Raw genomic sequence first — 14,491 nt, forward strand, 5'->3', positions numbered from 1 at the left:
ATCATTATTGTCAAGGTAAATTTTTATCACCAGAAGCCTGCGTAGCTGACGGTATTGTACGCGGGCGCGAATGCGAAGTTTTGGTGACGGAACCGCTATCGCCTTTTCCCCATTCCCCTTGCGGCTTCTTTTCTCGTAAGCGCAACATCCCCAAAGCTACGCAGGCGATGACAGCGATTTCCTGAAGTTTTGTACATGCGATCTATCAACCTCGTCGCCAGGGTCTCTCCTCTTCTCGTACAAAGGAGAAGAGGAGAGACCCTGGGAAAGAGTGATGATCTATTAGTTGATAACACCGGTATTCTTTTCATTGTTTGTTTGTTCATTTTGTTGTTTGTTTTGTTTTTTTGTAGTGGTTGGCGGGGGGGATGGGCGAGCAGACAAGTTTTCGTCTTGGTCATCAAAATTGCCAAAGAAAACTCAAAGAATCAGGCCAGCATTTCCAAAATAGAAAAATTGGATGCTTTTGAATACCGTCACGAAGTCTAGTGTTCAGTAGAAGCGCTTTTCAGCAAGAGAAAGGCAAACTTTTACTCATGGGTTAGCGTTAATTAGCTTTCGAATGACCGGGCTCTCAACAATGGCTGCAGCAAACATGGCGCAAGTGCGCACATTTGCACGGTATCTCTAACTTCAGACTGGGTGCCTTTTCTCAGATATCTGCTGTTAGAGCACCGAGAAGAAAATATTATGGGATTTCTCCAGGGAAGAACGAACTCATCAGGTTTATGGCGATTTCTCCAAAATAAACAGGAGAAACTTATCCAAATTGGCAGATTTTTTTAAGTTGCAATCCATGTCAATCCTGGACATCCGTAGCCAAATATAATATATACCAGTTTCTGTCTCCTTGCAGAGTTGTTGTTAACAAAACTGAATCATTATTTCAATGTTTCCATTGCTACAAATATGTTTTTGGTCATGCAAAGTGACACTATAAATAGGTGACACTGCCCCGAATCTTGAGCACTCGAATCTCTTTACGGTGGCCAAATTACCTTATGAACTTTCTTAATAAAACAAAACATTCGCTTCCACTCCCCCACCGACGCAGCACCACAATTTCTTTAGAAACTGAACCTTATCAAGGTTTTAAGGTTTTTATTATTATGCACTATTTCAATGGTTTACAACAAAAGGAAATTACAATATATAATCATCTATCATCAATATATAATTATCTATCTGCGTGCTTTCCAGAATAGGAGTGAACGTAGCAGAATCCACAAATCGTTTAGTCCCAGAGTCACAATGTGTGTTACGATCAGGCAGATTAACAATGGGTATGAGTTTCTCCCTACGTCAGCACCAGCAGAAGTGGATGGTGACCCTCTACATCGCATTTCTAGACTTGACGAAGGTTTTCGATCTTATGAGCCCGGGTGGACTTTAAAAACCGCTGTAGAAGATTGGCTGCCCACCAACATTGCTGAGCATTGTCACATACTTTCATGAAGATATGCCCAGTACAGTTTGTTTCAACGGTGGAACGTCTTAAGATTCCCCAGTGGGCAGCGGGCTGCAGCAGGGCATGGAGTATCTGGCTAGACACAAGAATCGAGGAGAATCTCTTCAACATCGCACGACACCGTTCCAAGGCCAAAGTCTTTGGATAACAGCTTTGATGCAGCACTTATGTCACTCTTCAGCGTCTGGTAGACCACCTGTCCGACGGCTGCAGGGAGTTCGGGCCGACCATCAGTCTGAGAAAGATAAACATCCTGGCTCAAGCACCGACTCCTTGCCAGACAAATCATCATCAACGGTCATCCCCTTGACGTGGTGGACAACTTCACCTACCTTGGCCCCACCATCTCCAGCACTCTGAACCTTGATGCAGAGGTGAAGGTCAGAATTGCCAAGACAGCGTCTTTCATGGCCCTATTGAATCAGGGGGTTGGCGCAACAACCACCAGGCAGTGAACCGCCAAACTACGCGTCTACCACGCCTGAGTTCTCAGCTTTCTTTTGTACGGTAGCGAAGCATGGAGTAAATACGCAAGCAACGAGAAGAGGCTGAACACTTTCCATCTTCGGTGTCTGATCTGCATGTTGCACATTCGGTGGCAGGACAGGGTGACCAACACAAAGGTGCTGGATCGTGAAGACATCCCCAACATGTTTGCTCTCCTGTGCTCCCGTCGTGTGAGATGGCTGGGCCACATACGACGGATAGAACCCGGACGCATCCCAGAGAGCCTGTATATCGTCAGCTGGCAGAAGGCTTAAAAATAATCAATAGGACATTTTCATTATGGCGTCATTTTACTACAACTACCAGAATCCTTCTGGTTTTTCTTTTCTAATGCTAATTAGAGCTATTGTTCTTTGCTGTCCACTGGGATTACAAAATTTACTTTTGAAAAGGAAAACGAAATGAATTCTGGTAGTTGTAGTAAAATGACGCCATCATGAAACTGGCCTATTATTCATGTCTATTATGCATGAGCGCCTAGCAGGCAGCATTTGCTAGCGCTCCACTAAGATTAGTTTTTTATTACTTTTAGAATTTATTTTTCTCGAATTAGTTACTCACAATTCGTAACCTAAATGCAAGCTGTGGTTTGCTCAAGAACTTTTTTGAAGACTGCCTTCATCGTTTACTCGAGCACGATGCTGTCCTGTCCTATGGAAACGCCTCACCGACTACGGTATTTGGAAAGTGAAAACAGTAGTGATAGATGTTAAAAATTAACCCCCGTTTAGGATTAGGTGGATTAGGTGCCTATGGATTAGGTTGATTGGGTGCCTTGTCAATGGCGTCACAGCATACTAATTTGGATTAGGTTTACTAATGAGCGTCACTCTAATACAAAGAAAACAATAGACATGCCTAGGCTTGCCCGCTCTATATCCATCCTGATTGGATCATGAAAATCTATTATGTTTTCACAATAAAAGCGAGCTCTCGTTGATCGTGTCATTTCACTATTCGATCTCAAGCTATATTTGCTTCGTTCTCGTTCGGTTTATTTCAAACGTTCTCTCGAGATGGCTTACTTTGACCTAAACGCTATCAAAAATGCAATGATTACTTCTTCATGGAACTCCCTCATAAAAGCGTGGTACGATGTAGAAAGCGTGTCTCAAGAAATTTCTACCCTGATTCTATTTCCCGAACGTAATCTGGAAGCTGTTACTGAAGGTTTAAAGCGATGGAAGGAACACGCTGGACTTTTAAGCTGGAATCTAACCGTTCATTCATTATTACTGCACCACGATGCACGCAGCAGCCGCGTGTTGAGCACAGCTGTGTGTTGCTGGAAGGCGGTCCAACTTCTGGTCGTTCAATTCGAGAAATTGTTATTTAATCAAAAAGAGAAAGGCGTGGAAGATACACTGTGGTTGCAAATGCAAGGTTTGGTGAAGAAATTAGGAGTCCTTCTGCTTAAAAGATTCACAAGAGAGCAATGTGGCCTAGATGATTTCTCACTTGAGAGGAAAGGACCTGGTGATAATGACCCTGGCGAGAAATGTTTTACAAGACCTGGCGTGCGTTTCTCAAAACTCCCGAGAACTTTTCGGGCCCGAAAACATTTCGGGGCGCTTTTCGGGTGTTTTTCTCGGGTCCCAAGAAGTGTTTCTCAGAGCACCCGAAAGTGTCCCGAATTATCTCCCGATATTTTCGGGAATCTTTTCGTGTTAGAGCTGGAAAGATTATTTTAGAACACGGTTTTTTTTTATAGTACAATTTTAGTTTTTTCCAGCGGAAAACTGTAACCGTATTTGTAAAATAAATTTACGAGTAAATGCTGTTCCTAAAAACAGATTTCAGCGCAGATACTACTGAGCTAACTGGTTCACAACGTGAAGACTGTTTGGTTTCTATCTTTATCTTGACCTTTCAAATTCACCGTTGTTGCAGTTCGTCAATGTTTCCATATATCTGTCAAACCGTCAAGACTTGTCAAAGTTTCCATGATACTATTGGCTACTCGTTTGAATGAACTGAAAACGTTGCTCGAAAATCCCCCCAAAATAAAAACAAGTCAATACAAGGAATGTTTTGGTTTTGAGCAAGTTTTAGTGTCCTCGGACACAGAATTACCATGAACTCGAAATTTCGAGGTGGAGACTGATAATTATATAGGAATTAAGTTGTACTGCAAGAAAATGGCTTATCACATTTGCAGCTTAGCGTTGTCCGATGAAAGTTTTCCAGAATCAGACAAGGTGGGTATCTTTCATGTCTTTTTAGGTTTTGTTTTTGATTTTCTTTTACGAAGTTGCTGTACAATCTATTTGGCGAATACTTTTTCTACATTACCTGAGGATGAAATGATAAATTAAGAGATGCTTAAGTCTAGATATAAGTCACTGAGGATTAATTTCAGTAGCCTGTGTCTTTTAAGCTAGCGCTTACTTACCATGCACCATAGATGCATGCACAAACGGGGAGTGGTAATAACTGTTTGAATGAGGCCTTCGGTTGCGGTTCGTGATTAAAGCGATCGAGATGTTTTAAGTCAACACAAACCTTAGGACAACGTTGTCCACTGTATGAAGACTTATATCCTTAGTGAAAGCTTTCTATTTTACAATAAAATAAGCTTAAGTTGGGCTTTAATAATTCTTAAAGCATGAATCAGTTACAGTTTACGCAATCTCGGCGAGTAAATAGGCCAATTTCAGTTTGAAAACATTTGACTACATTTGTAGGCTTTGAAGTTGAGCTTCTTCTCAACCGATTTACGTTAAAAGAGACAGAATTAATTGACCGTTATACACTTAAAATATAAAATTTAACCACACTATCAAACTCGGCAATATGCGAACCACTGAGGAAACTATCAAACTGTCAAGTTTTTTAAGTACGAATTTCACTTCTTTTGCCTTGTCAGTCGTCATTCTTTGAAACTTCAACTGAAAATACCTGATTTATAAGAGTTACCTTCGTAAATTTACTGGAATCAACAGAATCTTTAAGTTCATCTATACGAAGTTCTTGCGTGTACTAACGCATGTAAACCTGTGAGATTTTCAGAAATTTTCTCTTGGTTTTTAAACATTTTTAGCTTGAGTCTAGCCCAGTATCTGTCAATTAACTCAAACTCTCGTTTTGGATAACTTTTTCCTTGATAATAGTAACGCAATACAACCATTTAACTGAAAAAAGCATTCCCGAAAACGCATTTCGGGAGCTTTCTAGCACCCGAAAATTATCGGGGAAAATTACGTGACTTTTCTCGGGCCCGAAAATTTCGTGCGCTTTGAGAAACACAAGAGAGCGTTTTCGGGAGCTTTACGGGGAGCTTTTCGGGCCCGAGAAGTTCTCGGGAGTTTTGAGAAACGCACGCCTGGTATCCCCTATCCAAGCAAGAAAACAAGGAGAACCACAAAAAGTCGCCATTGCTATAAAAGGAGAACCCCTTTCAAAGACGCTCTCAGCGAATTCTTAGTCGAACGAAGAAACCCTCCGAAACTAACCATCGAGATTCCCAAGACAAGTTCACGACCAAAACTGCAAAGACAAAATGGGGTTATAGAGCAGTCATAAGGAAAAAAGATGCGTTTTACTTGATTTGCGATACTCATGCTGACAGTTTTCTTGAAAAACAATTTGATGTTATATCAGTGTTAAGCTCATTTTCTGAGTCCTAATAAACCGTTGATGCGTAAACCTATCTTTGTGTGTCTTTTTTTCTCCTATCAATCTCGAGAAAATAAAAAACCATTACAGTCACGCACCGTTAGTCAGTTAATTATGCTAGTTCGCAAGCCTAAAGTTGCATATAAATAAGTTCAGTTCTGCTGAAAAACCCCAAGGGAGTATCTTAACGCATTTGTTTATAATCAATTTCATATAACTTAACAAGGATCAATGGAAACACGCGGCTTATAATTGTTAGCAATAGAACCAGACAAGAGATACCGTTTTAAAAACTTTATTAAAAAACAATGACAAAAAGAGTCAAATACACAGCGATTTGAAAGGAAAAGGAATGAAAATGAATCATTTGACTGACTATTACAAATCCGTTTTTTTTCGTTTTATTTCGAGGAATAATAAATATTCCTTCCGTGTCTACACAATTTTCCTATGGCCTCTAAGCAAAGAGCAAGAGTTCGACTTTCTTTGTTTCTTGCGGTTTGCCTTGTTCTTTATAGTCGGTCTTTTAGTTTTTGCTTTAAAAGAGGCCTCATTCAGTCTCCGATGTCTTGACAGTTCGTACACCGTTTCTTGTGTCTGTTCTGGATTGTGATGGTGATTTTTTCCGGAATTATCCGCTCTACTTTCGTAAACTACGGCTTTAACTTTAGGTTGCAGTTTCGCCTCTTGTAAATACTGTCTTCGCTGTATGTGGTCTAACTGATGAACATCCGCGAGATGGTTAGCTAATATGAAAAGGTACTTCGCCCCGCACGATGGAATCGGACAGTTTCTGCAAACTCTCTTGTAAACCATGTTGACAGTTTGGCGACTGAACACATTTGACATCTTTTTCGCAAATAGTCAGGTTATATAGTGTCAGAAGGGCCAAACACAGACCAGAAAGGCCATCAAAAAAAAATTCCATAACATTCATAGCAAGTTTAGTCTTGATCTTGTGGAATGGGCTACTTTTCGTACAATCGATTGAGTAAGAATTTTCGCTTATCGATAGCAAGTTCCGTCGATTCCAACCAATCGAATCCTTCTGTGTCTTTAAGCTCTTTTTGTGTTTCCGTCACTTTTTTGAAGGTGGGATCATTTTTCATTGCACGCATCCACTGTAGATTCTCTAAGAGTACTTTTCTTAGCTCTTTTCTGTAAACAGGAACGAGAGCGTTTACGGCTTTACTACGAGCCACGTTTTCTGAATCTCCGTTTTCTTGGTATTGATTGATCAAAGCGTCCAGTTGGATCTTGTGGCGTTACTCGGCTTCATCAAAAATGCGTGACCACGGCTCTAAGTTTTCTGTTTCTTCTTCCTGGGAGGACTCCGTTCCTTGACTAGAGACTTCGCTTTCTTGGGAGAAATCGCTTTCTTCACTGTCTTCATAATTTCCAGCACCTTGTTGTAGGTATAAGGTATAGTTTGTGCTCGTCGTCTTTGGTTTGAACAGCACGCGTTCTGGCAGGAAACTAAACTTCAGAAAGTAACGCGTCTGTTTTATAGAAAATTGATGAAGGCGGGATTACTAAGCGTTCTCCTTCATAAATAAAAGAAGATCAGACGGGCCATAACCAGGCCAAACACAGGCCTGAAAGGCCATAACCAGGCCTGAAAGGTCAAAACCACGCCAAAAGGGACAAAAGGAGACAAACGGGTCATTTCTAGTCATGTGTCTTTATTTTTCTCAGACACACGCGTGGGTGTCGCGGGTCGCTAATTTTTAATTGTCTTACAAGCTCTCTGTGATAATTCCCTTGTTCCGTTCAGGGTTTTGAAACAGGTCGCTAATAGTTTCCGATATTCTATTTCAATATCAATATTCCACACTTTTCCGAGGGTGTTTGGGGTTCCAACAGTAAACTTGATAGCCATGTTGTTAAGGAACTGACGGTCTGAGAATCGAAGTGGACGAAGATTTCGCATAAAAAAGCTTGCGTGTAGCCGGTTCGGGTATTGTTATAGACACTAGAGACTTTAAGCATCGACGACGGGAACGGCAACGGCGACGGAGAAACCGAGGAAGGACGCGGTTGCGTCGCGAAATTGGAGGCAGTTAAGCAGGCGCAATACGACGACAACTTCCCTCGAAGAGAATTAAATAGGATGGGCGCTTTCCATTCACCAAAACTTTTCGATTTGAATTTTCGGAAATTTCGGTCTCGAATGGAACGGGCTTAATCTCGGTCGGTTTCCACTTTTCTGGAACAGCTGTTCAAAAAGGTTGTCCTACATTTTCGAAAATCTTTTCCGGAAAAGATGCTGTTCCATTCGATTCCCACCCGAAATTTTCGAAATTTTCGTCGAATTGAAAGCACCCATCGAGTCTTCGTTAAAAGAAGTCAGAAATCGATTTTAATAATGAAATAACCGATGAAGAATTTTTACTGCTGTAAACAGCCTAAACAAGCACGTGTTTGTCGGAGTTGCAGAATTCCGATGTAAACAATTCAGATTATTTGATATATTTTTAGGTCGTAATAAAAATCACCGATATAACTAGAAATAGCAACTAGATTAACATTAATTTACTTCAAATGTTCTGCATCGAAGGTTGGGATTTCAAGAAACGCTTTAGCAGTGCGAGGACGCGTGAGAATTTCGCTATCTTTACATCTAAAAATTTGAACTCAAACCTACGATATGACACAGTGGTTTGTGGTTTGGATGCTATTTTGGAGCCGGTGAGGGTAAAAGGCAGAAAGAGTTTGCGGAATGGAATGTGGAAAGACGTGCGGAATGGCATAATTATGCAAAATAAGAATTGCGGAATGACATAATTATGCGAGATACGATTTATGCATAATGACTCACAGAAATACATTAAACTGAAAAAGCGCGCCTTTTTTTTGGGCGTCAATTTGCAAATACAGCCTTTTTGTAACCATTCAACCGAAGAATGCATCACAAAAACCCAAACGATGGTATCTTCGAATTCAAACTTTTTTCCTTCGATTCTCATCGCATAGCCGTTGATGCAACATAGCAGCTCGTGGACTTTTATCGTTCGCGAGTGAACACAAGATTTGTAATACATTTGCATTAAAGAGGTTTGTTTATTTACGTAACCTGGTTTCCATTCCACACGAGTCGTCCGCCGTTACGGGAGATGTATACAACTCAATCGAAGGCTGGTTAAACTTGACATGTTTCAAGCTTTCACAGCGCCTCGCAGGAAAAAGACGTGAGTAAAGAACCGCCTCTGTTTATTTTTGAAACGATTTATGTCACTTGTCGAGGATTTATCTGGTTATGACGAATGTGTTGTGAAAATACAAAACTGAATGCAAGGCTGGCACTACGGCAAAGGGCAGATTTATTAGTGGCTAATATTTCGACTAATAATGTGTTGTGGTTCGGTCATGCTCATTTCCGTTGTTTTACGTTTTATATTAATCAATTTATCATACACAGCCAAACACACACACACGCAAATAAATAAATAAATAAATAAATAAATAAATAAAAACGAAAATAAAAATTTAACCGCAATCTATACCGCAGAACTCTTTCCCCGTATTTTGACGTGTAGATTTCGGTTTTTTATTTTCGAAGGAAGGATCTTGATGAAACAAATAAAATTTTCAACTCCAATATTTTATCAGAAACAATATCTAAGCAATTCGGGAAATATTTCCGCACAGCCCCATACATTATTTATCCATGCACAACTGTCACACTAACACGACGAGCGTGAGAACAGAGTGTGTGCCAAATGTATAGATAATTATGCATGGGGCTGTGCAGATATCTTGACGCAACTCGTACTAAAAATACTGTAAGAGACTAATGTCACTTGAAGCCTACTTTCTTGTATTGTACTGGTTATCCAAAACCGTAAAATCTCGGTTTTAGAGAGGAAACATGAAATTCAGTCCACTTTGGAGAAGAGAGGGGTAGGGGGAGGGGAACTGCAATAACTGTTGCAACGTGTTGAAATAACACCCATGCCCATTTTTAACCATGAATAGTGCATGTCCCTCTGACTTATAAGTGATGGAATCACCTTCAGCGTGTATACTTTACAGTTAGAAGAACTTGCAAATAAATCATACTGATAACATCCCAAAATATTCCTAAGATAGAGAAAGCTTCTTCACCACTGTAACAGCTATCATCCATCACAATGGCTGAACAATCCAGTCACATTGTATTTTATTTTCAAAGTATAAAACGTGTTACCCCAAACATTGTTTATTCTGATCTTTGAAGTGGATATCTAAGTAGGTGTTTCAACATTATGCTAGCTTATAGTGGGGCAAAAAAATCGAGTGTATGAAAACTTTACCCCCCAAAAAATCTTTCAAACAAAAGTTTTACCCCCCACTACAATGACAGTTTGAAAATTTTACCCCCCCCCCCCCCCCCTAAGGTTGGCCTGGCGGTTGAATTGTTGAGAAATTCCTGGGGCCTGTTTCTCGAAAGCCCGGTAACTTACTGGGCCCGTTTTTCGCCGATTACAGAACAATTACAGACATGGTACTTGGCCAATGTTTTCGTAGAATAACATGATTTTAAAATTTAGTTTTCAAAGCTGACAAAAATTGACTTCTGTTAAGAAACATTTGTCACCAAAATTACTTATCGGGCCCGGTAAGTTACCGGGTCTTTCGAGAAACGGGCCCCTGGTGACAAAGCTTGGTTACATGCGGAAGTCGCTAGCTCTCTGAATCTGAACTGGCAAGAGAAACAATCAGAGGTTAGGCGAAATTCAAGTAAGGGAACGTACCTTAGAATGATGTTTTGTTATTGCTGGAGTCTATTCTTCACGGTCCTCAAAAGAAGGTACACAGAAGGTCAAAGCAGCTCGGGGTTTGAGAGCAGTACAGGAGCATTTGATGTATGGATGTGGATCAAGGATGTGGATAATTATATAGATTTTGAAGAAGCCTACCATCTCTATTCGTCTTTTGTTCAATTTTAACGGCTTGTCCCTTCAGTTTTATGTAAGAGTCCCCCCCCCCCCCCCTCCGCTGGGGTGTAAGTGTGGTTAGATTACATGTTTGTAGAGCTACTTGAGTTACTGTTGTTGAGCTACTGAGCAATCCAATCATTTATGGGTTTACCTCTGCGAGACCTGTGATACTCACCAATCAGATAAAACAAGGAAAACCAAAAAAGTCAACAATAGGTTGAGTCTAGGAAAACTTCGCAGGCTCTTGTAATGAGGCACAGACCATAATACCGTAAAATTCCGGTTACGGGTGGGGATACGTAAAAAGGAAATGTCAACGGCTTTTTTAGGGGCAAGGGGGGAAGGGGTGTTACGTGTTTATATAAAGATCAAAGATGGAACTATAGGTGGAAGAGTGGTAGGGGTTTATCACGGAATAAAATTTTCGTTTACAAATAGATGGCCCAAAAATCGAGGCGATTTATTAGCAGGGGAGGGGGACTTAAAACCGGGATTTCATGTTATGGGATAACCAGTACAATACAAGCTTATATCGATTTTTTAAAATAAAAAAAAAAGGAAAAAGAAAAGAAAGTAGATAAGAATTACGGTATGGTATTAATTACCGAGGCTTCAAGTGACATTAGTCTCTTACAGTATTTTTAGTACGAGTTGCGTCAAGATATCTGCACAGCCCCATGCATAATTATCTATACATTTGGCACACACTCTGTTTTCACGCTCGTCGTTTTTGGAAGTGGGTTAGTGTGACAGTTGTGCATAGATGTACGGAAATCTTTCCCGAATTGCTTAGATATAGTTTCTTATAAAATGTTGGAGTTGAAAATTTGTTACATCAAGATCCTTCCTTCGAAAATAAAAAACCGAAATCTACACGTCAAAATACGGGGAAAGAGTTCTGCGGTATAGATTGCGGTTAAATTTTTATTTTCGTTTTCATTTATTAATTTATTTTTTGCGTGTGTGTGTGTGTGTGTTCGGCTGTGTATGATAAATTGATTAATATAAAACGTAAAACAACGGAAATGAGCATGACCGAACCACAACACATTCGTCATAACCAGATAAATTCTCGACAAGTGACATAAATCGTTTCAAAAATAAACAGAGGCGGTTCTTTACTCACGTCTTTTTCCTGCGAGGCGCTGTGAAAGCTTGAAACATGTCAAGTTTAACCAGCCTTCGATTGAGTTGTATACATCTCCCGTAACGGCGGACGACTCGTGTGGAATGGAAACCAGGTTACGTAAATAAACAAACCTCTTTAATGCAAATGTATTACAAATCTTGTGTTCACTCGCGAACGATAAAAGTCCACGAGCTGCTATGTTGCATCAACGGCTATGCGATGAGAATCGAAGGAAAAAAGTTTGAATTCGAAGATACCATCGTTTGGGTTTTTGTGATGCATTCTTCGGTTGAATGGTTACAAAAAGGCTGTATTTGCAAATTGGCGCCCAAAAAAAGGCGCGCTTTTTCAGTTTAATGTATTTCTGTGAGTCATTATGCATAAATCGTATCTCGCATAATTATGTCATTCCGCAATTCTTATTTTGCATAATTATGCCATTCCGCACGTCTTTCCACATTCCATTCCGCAAACTCTTTCCGCCTTTTACCCTCACCGTTTTGGAGCAACATAGACTGGTTATTTTTCTCCAGCTTAAATGGAAATTAAAAGTTCTAGTGTGTCTTGTTTTGAATAAGAAAAGGTAATGTTACACTGATGCTAGAGAGAAACAACGATAATTACTGTCAGACTCGGAAGTCATTTCTAATTTTGCAGGCATCGTCACTAGTCTCACTAGCTTTCTGTTTTGAAACAGCCGACTGATGAAGTTATTATAGTTTCGGAAAGAATAAAACAAAAACTCAACGCGTACTAGCAATATTAAAAATATCATTTTTTCAGGGCGAAACGGAGGTAAAATATGTGAAATGTTACTCACGTTTTCAGGCAACGCCAAACGAAGCTTTCTCACGTCGGGAACGTCTAGATATTTCCCGCCAGACATGCGCAATGTGACATTTGGGTTTTCCCTCACAATCTCACGTCGCCGTTGCCGTTCCCGTCGTCGATGCTTAAAGTCTCTATCTATCACTACTGAAAAGAACACGGAGAGGTTGTCGGAGAGGTTCCTCTCCTTCAAAGATAATAAGAGCTATATTCAATCCATTTGATCTGAAACTTTCTGGCATCAATGCTGACAACTGGGTGAGTTACGCAAAAGACCATGCTAACAGTAGCAAAAAAAGGTGGAACACTTCCAGGGGTAAAAGATTTTTTTGCGAATGTTCTAATTCCTTCTAATTCTATATTAAGTGTTGTAGTTAATTAAAGTCCTTAAAAAGTCGTCCGCCGTCGAAATAAATAAAGTAGAAAGCTGCACCAGGCAGTAAGATTGTGTGAGGTATATTAAGGAAGGGCGTTTAGTTGGGAGAGAAGTTGCAGTTTCATTTGCTGTCGACATCACAAGTGCCCATAAAATGCTCAATCATGCTGCACTGTGCTCTAGCTAGCTATTTTCCTATTTTAACACACCCCCGGTTGATGTGGGTAGTGCACTGCGTAGTGTTCTACTCACTATGTCGCCGAGGCATGTAAGAGCGAGTGAGGGAGTATCCGTAAACAAAGAGGTCCGCAGTGCGTGCACAGCACAACCCACTTGTAATGCGTATTTTCTTTTTATTTTACAGCTGCTCAGGCCCCGTCCACACTGAGGCGTTTTCATAAGTCTCCAGTTTCATCTCCAGCAAAGCAGAATATTTTCCTCTACACTAGCATTTTGGTATCGTTTTCACTTGTCCACACTAAAACGCTCGATAGCGATGAAAACGACTGGGACTTGTGTAGAACGCGGTATCAAAAAGTATCCGTTTTTAAAGGAAAACGCATTAGTATGGACGGCGCCTCAAGTGATCAACGTTATTAAATAGTTTTGATGTCAGGGCCTTTGGGATAAAGAGTGCCTCTAAAAATATAACTTCACTTTTATCAAACTTGAAATTGTCTCATTTACATAATTCGCGAACAGCTCGTTTCTCCTGCTGAGACAGTTTCTCTTAGCCATACATTCAACGCGCTGTAAAACCAACTTTGAAATCATGTAAAACTATAAAAACACTGCAATTCGAAATACATTTTACTCTTCAAGACTATTCAGTCGTTTGCCGTATAAAATTACATCAAATTGTTCAGTTTTTGTACGGCGAATTCAAAGTGCACGTTTTGTAGTTCAGTACAATGTTTTGAACGTTGATTTTACAGTGCGTCCGGCGTGTGGCTAAGACGAAATATTTTATTCTTCCTGTTTATATTTTTCTCACTCATTTCTATTCTCGACTGTTGAAATTGTTCAAAAGTTAGATAATTCGTCTAGTGCGTTTTGGATTTCGTGTTGTATTCACGTCGGTAAACTTTCTACCGACTTGGCAGAAATTGGCCTTAAATCATTCAACTTCAGACGGCTGTGGTTATAATTTGAGGCAAATTAAACAACTGTTATGACAAGACAAATTAAACTAATAAAGAAGACACTGATAAAAGGTTTCGTTTGGCATTTTGTGTTGTAGCCCGAATCCAAATTACAAAGCGCTTGAAAACTTGTCTCCAACAAGATGTTTTCAATTGTAAGAAAACCATGGATTTTTTATTCAAGCACGGTGAATATCCCGTCTTTAAATAACGAATCACGTAAACTGTACTAAACAAGCAATAAGTTTCGCGTCTTAACGACGAGTTTTCTGTTTAGGACAGTTTTGTATATTTTCTAATATGAAATCGCAATCGTCAGACCGTCATCAAATTTAACCCGTGGGTCGCTTTAACTATTGATAATTATACCTACGCGAGCGTTTGGTTAAAAGCGACAATTTTCAGACAAGTCTTTAAATAAACAACGTATAGAAGCAGCTGTAGCTTACTAAAAAGGCTGTTTAACAGTTTCCGCTCGCTTAAAGTTATCGTCAGTTTCTTCCCTCC

This window comes from Pavona decussata, unplaced genomic scaffold, assembly GCF_977016875.1.
Source record: "Pavona decussata unplaced genomic scaffold, jaPavDecu1.1 SCAFFOLD_235, whole genome shotgun sequence".
Taxonomy (NCBI): Eukaryota; Metazoa; Cnidaria; class Anthozoa; order Scleractinia; family Agariciidae; genus Pavona; species Pavona decussata.